Consider the following 9825-nt stretch of genomic DNA (forward strand, 5'->3'; position numbering starts at 1 on the left):
AAGTTTACAGTTGTTCTGCCGCGTGGCAGAAGTCATGCTGGATTGACAGCATGGCCAATGTATTCAATCTTTTATGGCCCATGGTGTTCAATGTTTATCCTTTTAAGCTTGGAAAAGAGACACTTAAACCCAGACTTGGACCACACACCCACTCCACTGAATAGCAGGCTAGTGATTGCCTTGCAATGCTTGCAGTTAGCCACTGATACCTTCCAAACCACTCATTGTTGAAATTGCGATTTCCAACTTGTTGTGTAATGTTTATGTCCAACGGCCAATGAGCACCGATACGTTTTATCTATAATTTATCTTAATCATTTCCCTTCCTATAACAAGGATTTGCCAGTAGATTGTCGACTAGATTCATGATGATGACTGCTAGCTTGCTAGCTAAGATTTTGAAAGTATGATGTTGACAGTCCAATCAAAGCTGCGGTACATTTACATTTTACATTTACGTCATTTTAGCAGATGCTCTTATCCAGAGCGACTTACAGTTAGTGAGTGCATACATTAATTTTGTATTTTTTCGGTAGATATTTTAAAATATATATATATATAACGTAATTTGACATCATTTTATCTGTGGCCAATGACCTTGAGCCTTCTTGGATGGGCACTTCTAATGTAACTATGGCGGCACCCAAGGGGCTTGAATTTTCAAGCTCTACCCGTCGATTTTGTGGTGATGTAGTGTCCCCATGAGTGACAGAACACTGTGCCAATCACGGCGCAACTGAAGAACATTACCAACCCCTACACTCTGTATTTTCTGCTGGCTGCCCCACCACCACAGAAAGCACTGAGCTAGGCTGAAACACTTGCATTTTGGAGCTGCCTTACTCAAGAAAGCAAAAAAGTGAGCATGTTTGTATGCAGCTTTATTTACTTTTTTTTCTACATTGTTTGCAAACTGACATGTGACACGTATTAATGTCAAAATAATATGCAAAACAGGCAACAAAAATCAATATATTTATTTTTTGCTAAACACGCTCAAAAGCCCCACCTGCTCAGAATGACGGCTCGTCACTGCTGTTATGTGTATTGTTGTTCTGGAGCCCTCATATGGTTGAGCAAATATATGCAGTACCGTACATCGAAGAGCAGCGCGCATAGCCTTTTCATTTAGCCACACCCTTTGAGCTATGACGCGACCCAATAACACCCTTTCTCTTCAATGTAAACGGAAATGCACAGTGGCCAACAACAATTCCACGTTAGCGTTTTTACTGTTATTAACACCATGGGACTCAAAATATGACTATTTTAACTGCACAGCATCACATACTTACCCCGGGTAGTGTTTAATTCGCGTTGGAGACAGGACTTGGTTGAGAGATGTCATCTAGGTAATCCTAGCTAGCTAGCTGCTAACGTTAACTAACAATGGCTAACTGTATGGTTTTTCACACTCAAATAGCCTCAATCATAGAGGTGCTAGCGAATGCAGCCGTGGCAGACATCTGTAAACTCGTAGAAGACGACTATGCAGTGTTTCGTTTGGAAATGTCTCAATGCCAGAAAGAAAACAGGGCATTGCGGAGGAAACTGCAGTTTCTGGAACTAAAGGTGGCACGGGAGCGTGTTCTCGTCAGTCGTCCCAATAGTGTCAAGATCCTCGACCGATACAGACGAATGGCAAGAGGTACATTTTGCATGAGGCCGAGGCTGCGGGGCATTTCGCCGTCCATATATACTGTAGCTTAGTGCCTGTCGCCCCGTTCCCCTCTGCACATTTGATCAGATGTAACCAAGAATTGGGTCTTGGTCAGTTTTTGGATAGTATGCAATAATTCCCCTGATTACTTAGCTTACTTACCTATCTTGCGCAAAGAAACTATCATATTCTAACCAGATTTTTTATTTACTGCATTTCCTATTATTTACTCAATGAAAACAATGTGATGCATGGAACATAATACATTGATCAATAAATAGGATATCAACTAGTTATGAGAAGTGTTACCTTACATCCTTGCCAATTCTAGACAGTGTACAATATACCGTTGAGCATTGACAGTAGCTAACCTCTTTTCCCCCAATCACACTCTCAGGTGAAGGACATCTCACTGGAGGCCACAGCAGTTTTGTGAAGCCAGTGGGACACAATACATGGAGAGATGACCAACCAATCACTGTTGATGAGGGGAGTGGAACCTCAACCCAGCACGTTATTGTGATAGAGGTTAGTTTAATAGTGTTGCATAACAAATTACAGTTACTTTGTAAATCAAATGTGGCCTGTTTATTTCAGAAATGCTCCTCTCAGCTATTCACTTGCTTGCATCCTAATTTATCTGCCATACCAGTAATAACCTCCTCTATTCTTGTGTCAGTCTGCAGATGCAGAGGGTGCAGGTCCTGGGGTCAAGCAGGAGAAGACTGAAGGAGAGGTGGAACCACGGCAAAGCAGAGACATCCAGACTGGTTTGGCTGGAGCACCCCCTGTAGCCACAGAGGACCCCACCATCACCCCAGCACCGCCCAGGAACCGATGCAGCATCACAGACGTCAATGGAATGCCGAATGCCGCCCTGAAGTCAGAGACAGATACAGAGACTTTAACTGTAACACACAGGCTCTTACACACAGAGTCTGACCACAGATCAGACCCAGAGAGACTGGGGCTGGGGAGTCTGGGCTGTCCTCCTGCTCCCGGCTCAGAGTATTTACCGGTATTTCATCAGAGCCAGAGGACGGTTCATTACCATGGTGATGGCGACGCATTAGACACTGGGGTTGATGATCTGTCTTGTTCTTACGCTACAGAGATGGACCTTGGCAACATATCTTTGGGTTTAGAGACACAGACTGATCTGTCTAGAGGGGACTGGAACCAGTACAGTAGTAGTGTATACTCTGAAGGGTGCCTAGATGAGAAAGGGGAGGTTATAGTGGTAGATGAGGTGACTGTGAAAGTGGAGGGCGATGCTCCTCCCACATGGAATGCAGATAGTCACCTAGGAGACAGACACTCACAGGGCAGAGATGTCTTAGAGTACAGGGGAAGCTCAGAGACAAATAAAAATGTTGTTACCCACTCCCCTTTACACACGCTCAGGGATCACGACCCAGTATCCACGTCGATGGGGCCTCCCGATTCACACGGCCACGTCCTTTTCGATCAGGTATTGAACTCAAACGACAGGGCTAGAGTAGAGGCTCAGGGAAGGGGAGCAACATCAGGCAATAGTAAAGAGAAACGGTTCCTCTGCATGTTCTGTAAAAAAGGCTTCAGCTGCCCCCAGAAAGTGGAGATCCACCAGAGGGTCCACACAGGGGTGAAACCCTTCAGCTGTACCCAGTGTCACATGTGCTTCGCCCAGGCTGGTGACCTGAAGAGGCACCAGATGGTGCACACAGGGGAGAAACCCTACAGCTGCCCCCAGTGTGAGAAGAGGTTCTCCCGCCAGCACCAGCTGAAGAGGCACCTGAAGGTCCACACGGGAGAGAGGCCATTCGCCTGCACGCACTGCGGGAAGAGGTTCTCAGAGAGAAGCTACCTTAGGATACACCAGCAGAAAAACCATTCCACTCTATAACATAACATAACTTTTCCATCCAAGATGGCGAAGTAGTGCAGTTCTGTTTTTGTCGTGTGTCTGTAAATAGCCTGTAAATACCCTGTTTTTGTTGTATTTTTCTTACATATTTCCCTATCAGACGTTTCATCCTTCTACAAAATATACTTTCCTGCAACCCGCCTCACTCAATGTGGAACGGATTCTATTATTGACTTATTGACTTACCTTTTATCTAGAATCTCCAGTTGAAACTAGCTAGCCAGCTAACTAGCTACTTGCTATTAGCCACAGTTAGCGGTATTTCACCCAGAACATTGGATTTTTTTTCTGCGGGATTAATTTAATCACTGGATATTAATCACCAGATATTCGGCCAGTCTGCACAGCGCGTTATCGACCCAGAACATATCAGTTTTTCTGCCGGAATCACTGAATCACTGGACCTTTAACTCCGGATTCATCGCTACCAGCTAGCTGCAACTATATGGACTCTGTGGTCTGGCTAATCATCCTGAGCTAGGCCCATCTCCCGGCTATCTACCTCTCTGTCAACCGGACGGGACCACCTAGTGTTGACACGGAGCCCCGCCGATCCTACACGACTGGTCTGCCGACGAAATCGTCTGATGTGGTTACGACGTCGACCACGAAGATTCCATCTGCTAGCCCCGGCCCGCTAGCACACGCTAGCCGTGGCCTCTTACTCGCTAGTGCTTTAGCAGCCTCCGAACTATCCTATTGCTGTTCACCGGACCTTATGATAACTCAGCTATACAGCTGATGTCTGCTGGACTGTTCCTTTTTACGGTACTACATCCTGTTTATGTTTAGCCTCAGCCCAAACATGGTTAGCTTATTGTTTTTCTGTTATTTCTAATTGTACTATTTCACTGTAGATCCCCAGCCCAGCTAAACCTGCCTTAGATAGCTCCTTTGTCCCACCCCCCATACACGCGGAGACCGACTCAATTGGTGCCTCTAGTGATACTATCTCTTTCATTGTTACCCAACGCTTAGGTTTACCTCCACTTTACTCATATCCTTCCATATCCTTGTCTGTACATAATGCCCTGAATCTTTTCTACAACACCCGGAAATCTGCCCCCTTTATTCTATGTACCCAACGCACTAGAAGACCAGTTCTTAAAGCCTTTAGCCGTATCCTTATTCTAGTCCTCCTCTGTTCCTCTGGTGATGTAGAGGCTAACCCAGGCCCTGCAGCCCTCAGTATCACTCCTACTCCCCAGGCGCTATCATTTGCTGACTTCTGTAATCGCAAAAGTCTTGGTTTCTTGCACGTAAATATCAGAAGTCTACTTCCTAAGTTTGAGTTATTCACTGCGTTAGCACACTCCGCCAACCCTGATGTTCTAGCAGTGTCTGAATCCTGGCTCAGGAAGGCCACCAAAAATTCTGAAATGTCCATCCCCAACTATAACATTTTCCGTCTAGATAGAACTGCCAAAGGGGGTGGAGTTGCAATCTACTGTAGAGATAGCCTGCAGAGCTCTATCATACTATCCAGGTCTGTGCCCAAACAGTTTGAGCTTCTACTTCTAAAAATCCACCTTTCCAGAAATAAGTCTCTCACTGTTGCCGCTTGCTACAGACCCCCCTCAGCCCCCAGCTGTGCCCTGGACACCATATGTGAATTGATTGCCCCCCATTTATCCTCAGAGTTCGTACTGCTTGGTGACCTAAATTGGGATATGCTTAATACCCCGGCCATCCTACAATCCAAACTAGATGCCCTCAACCTCACGCAAATTATCAACGAACCTACCAGGTACAACCCTAAATCCGTAAACATGGGTACCCTCATAGATATCATCCTGACTAACATACCCTCTAAATACACCTCAGCTGTCTTCAACCAGGATCTCAGCGATCACTGCCTTATTGCCTGCGTCCGTAACGGGTCCGCGGTCAAACGACCACCCCTCATCACTGTCAAACGCTCCCTAAAACACTTTAGCGAGCAGGCCTTCCTAATTGACCTGGCCCAGGTATCCTGGATGGATATAGATCTCATTCCGTCAGTAGAGGATGCCTGGTTGTTCCTTAAAAGTAATTTCCTCTCAATCTTAAATAAACATGCCCCATTCAAAAAATACAGAACTAAGAACCGATATAGCCCCTGGTTCTCCTCAGACTTGACTGCCCTTGACCAGCACAAAAACATCCTGTGGCGTACTGCATTAGCATCAAATAGCCCCCGCGATATGCAACTTTTCAGGGAAGTTAGGAATCAATATACACAAGCAGTCAGGAAAGCAAAGGCTAACTTTTTCAAACAGAAATTTGCATCCTGTAGCACTAACTCCAAAAAGTTTTGGGACACTGTAAAGTCCATGGAGAATAAGAGCACTTCCTCCCAGTTGCCCACTGCACTGAGGCTAGGAAACACTATCACCACCGATAAATCTACAATAATCGAGAATTTCAACAAGCATTTTGCTACAGCTGGCCATGCTTTCCATCTGGCTACCACTACCCCGGCCACCAACTCTGCACCCTCCGCTGCAACTTGCCCATGCCCCCCCCGCTTCTCCTTCACACAAATTCAGACAGCTGACGTTTTGAAAGAGCTGCAAAATCTGGACCCCTACAAATCAGCTGGGCTAGATAATCTGGACCCTTTCTTTCTAAAACTAGCCGCCGAAATTGTCGCAACCCCTATTACTAGTCTGTTCAACCTCTCTTTCATAACGTCTGAGATCCCCAGAGATTGGAAAGCTGCCGCGGTCATCCCCCTCTTCAAAGGGGGTGACACTAGATCCAAACTGCTACAGACCTATATCCATCCTGCCCTGCCTTTCGAAAGTATTTGAAAGCCAAGTTAACAAACAGATCACCGACCATTTCGAATACCACCGTACCTTCTCCGCTATGCAATCCGGTTTCCGAGCTGGTCATGGGTGCACTTCAGCCACGCTCAAGGTCCTAAACGATATTATAACCGCGATTGATAATAGACAGTACTGTGCAGCCGTCTTCATCGACCTGGCCAAGGCTTTCGACTCTGTCAACCACCGCATTCTTATTGGCAGACTAAATAGCCTGGGTTTCTCAAATGACTGCCTCGCCTGGTTCACCAACTACTTCTCAGATAGAGTTCAGTGTGTCAAATCGGAGGGCCTGTTGTCTGGACCTATGGCAGTCTCTATGGGGGTGCCACAGGGTTCAATTCTTGGGCCGACACTTTTCTCCGTGTATATCAATGATGTCGCTCTTGCTGCTGGTGACTCTCAGATCCACCTCTACGCAGACGACACCATTTTGTATACATCTGGCCCTTCATTGGACACTGTGTTAACAAACCTCCAAACGAGCTTCAATGCCATACAACACTCCTTCAGTAGCCTCCAACTGCTCTTAAACACTAGTAAAACTAAATGCATGCTTTTCAATCGAACGCTGCTGGCACCCGCCCACCCGACTAGAATCACCACTCTCGACGGGTCTGACCTAGAGTATGTGGATAACTACAAATACCTAGGTGTCTGGTTAGACTGTAAACTCTCCTTCCAGACTCACATAAAGAATCTCCAATCCAAAGTTAAATCTAGAATCGGCTTCCTATTTCGCAACAAAGCCTCCTTCACTCATGCTGCCAAACATGCCCTCGTAAAACTGACTATCCTACCGATCCTTGACTTCGGCGATGTCATTTACAAAATAGCCTCCAACACTCTACTCAGCAAATTGGATGTAGTCTATCACAGTGCCATCCGTTTTGTCTCCAAAGCCCCATACACTACCCACCACTGTGACCTGTACGCTCTTGTTGGCTGGTCCTCACTACATGTTCGTCGTCAAACCCACTGGCTCCAGGCCATCTATAAATCACTGCTAGGCAAATCCCCGCCTTATCTTAGCTCATTGGTCACCATAGCAGCACCCACCCGTAGTCTGCGCTCCAGCAGGTATATCTCACTGGTCATTCCCAAAGCCAACACCTCCTTTGGCCGCCATTCCTTCCAGTTCTCTGCTGCCAATGACTGGAACGAATTGCAAAAATCTCTGAAGCTGGAGACTCTTATCTCCCTCACTAACTTTAAGCATCAGTTGTCAGAGCACCTTACCGATCACTGCACCTGTACACAGCCCATCTGAAATTAGCCCACCCAACTACCTCATCCCTATATTGTTATTTATTTTGCTCTTTTGCACCCCAGTATCTCTATTTGCACATAATCTCTTGCACATCTAGCATTCCAGTGTTAATACTATTGTAATTATTTTGCACTATAGCCTATTTATTGCCTTACCTCCATAACTTGCTACATTTGCACACACTGTATATATATTTTCTGTTGTATTTTTGACTTTATGTTTTTTTACCCCATATGTAACTCTGTGTTGTTGTTTTTATCGCACTGCTTTGCTTTATCTTGGCCAGGTCGCAGTTGTAAATGAGAACTTGTTCTCAACTGGCTTACCTGGTTAAATAAAGGTGAAATTAATTTTTTTTAAAAACAATAGAAAGTAACCATTCCACTCGATACGATCTGACGTTTAGATCAAACCCTGCATTAAAAACAAAGATTCATTGTAATTGTTGTCAGCAGAAAAGACCACAGATGCATTTGGAATAACGAGAGTAACAGATTTCAATGTTGAATATTCCTGGGTAGAATATTGCATCCAGTGTGATATACACTGACTATACAAAACATTAAGAACTCCTGCTCTTTCCATGACATAGACTGACCAGGTGAAAGCTTTAATCCCTTATTGATGTCACTTGTTAAATCCACTTCAATCAGTGCAGACAAAGGGGATGAAACCGGTTAAAGAAGGATTTTTAAACCTTGAGACAATTGAGACATGGTTTGTGTATGTGGGCCATTCAGAGGGTGAATGGGCAAGACTTAAGTGCCTTTGAACGGGGTATGGTAGTAGGTGCAGGCGCACCGGTTTGTGCCAAGAACTGCACCGCTGCTGGGTTTTTCACAATCAACAATTTACGGTGTGTATCGAGAATGGTCCACCACCCAAAGGACATCCAACCAACTTTACACAACTGTGGGAAGCATTGGAGTCCACATGGGCCAGCATCCCTGTGAAACACTTTTGACACCTTGTAGAGTCCATGCCCTGACGAATTGAGGCTGTTCTGAGGGCGAAAGGGGGGGTGCAACTCAATATTAGGAAGGTGTTCCAAATGTTTGGTATACTCAGTGTATAAGGCATATATAAGCCTAAAAAGTATGTTACGTTTAGTGTTTAAACTGTGTAGACTATATGATGTTCACAAATGCCTATGTCATTACTTCTGATGAACTATTAAATTTTTTCCCCAAGACACTTTGCAGTTTATCAAGTTTGTGCAGGTTTTTAGTTGAGACGTTACATTTTACATTTTAGTTTGACACTCTTATCCAGCGCGACTTACAATTAATGCATTCATGTTAAGATAGCTGGGTGAGACAACCACATATTACATTCGTAGCAAGTCCATTTTCCATCAATAAAGTAGTTATCAGCAAAGTAGTTAGTCAGTGCTAGTAGGAAAAGAGAAAATACGTGGGATTCATTTAAGAGGAAGAGGTTTCAGAAATGTTTACGTTAGATGGGCAGGAACTCTGCTGCCCTTGCTTTAGGGGGAAGCTGGTTCCACCATTGGGGTGCCAGGACAGAGAAGAGATTTGACTGGGCTGAGCTTGAGCTGACCTACCTGTAGGCGTGGGACGGCCAAGAGACCAGAGAACGGAGTGCTCGGGTTGGGGTGTAGGGTTTGAGCATAGCCTGAAGGTAGGGAGGGGCAGTTCCCCTTGCTGCTCCGTAGGCAAACACCATGGTTTTGTAGTAGATGCGAGCTTCAACTGGAAGCCACTGGAGATGACAAGAGCCTGGATTAGGACCTGCGCAGCTTCCTGTGTAAGGACGGGTCGTACTCTACGGATGTTGTAGAGCATGAACCTGCAGGAGCGAGTCACTGCTTTGATGTTTGCAGAGAATGACAGGGTGTTGTCCAGGGTCACAACAAGGTTCTTTGCACTGTGGGAGGGGGACACGGTGGAGTGTTTAACCATGATGGAGAGCTCTTGGCTTTCCCTGAGAGGAAGAGCAGCTCCGTCTTGTCGAGGTTGTGGGCCGACATCCAAGCTAAGGTGTCTGCCAGGTACGCAGAGAGACGTGTATGTGTGGTTTTCATATGGTGTATTTAACATGTTTAATAAACACAAAATGGGACTTTTTATTCAAAGTCTTTCATTGAGACTCTCTTTAGTATACATCTCATCCTATTCTGCATACACCCAACAGCGCTTTATAACCAATATATACTTAAATA

The sequence above is a fragment of the Coregonus lavaretus genome (assembly GCF_964263955.1).
Source record: "Coregonus lavaretus genome assembly, contig: SUPER_35_unloc_5, whole genome shotgun sequence".
Lineage (NCBI taxonomy): Eukaryota > Metazoa > Chordata > Actinopteri > Salmoniformes > Salmonidae > Coregonus > Coregonus lavaretus.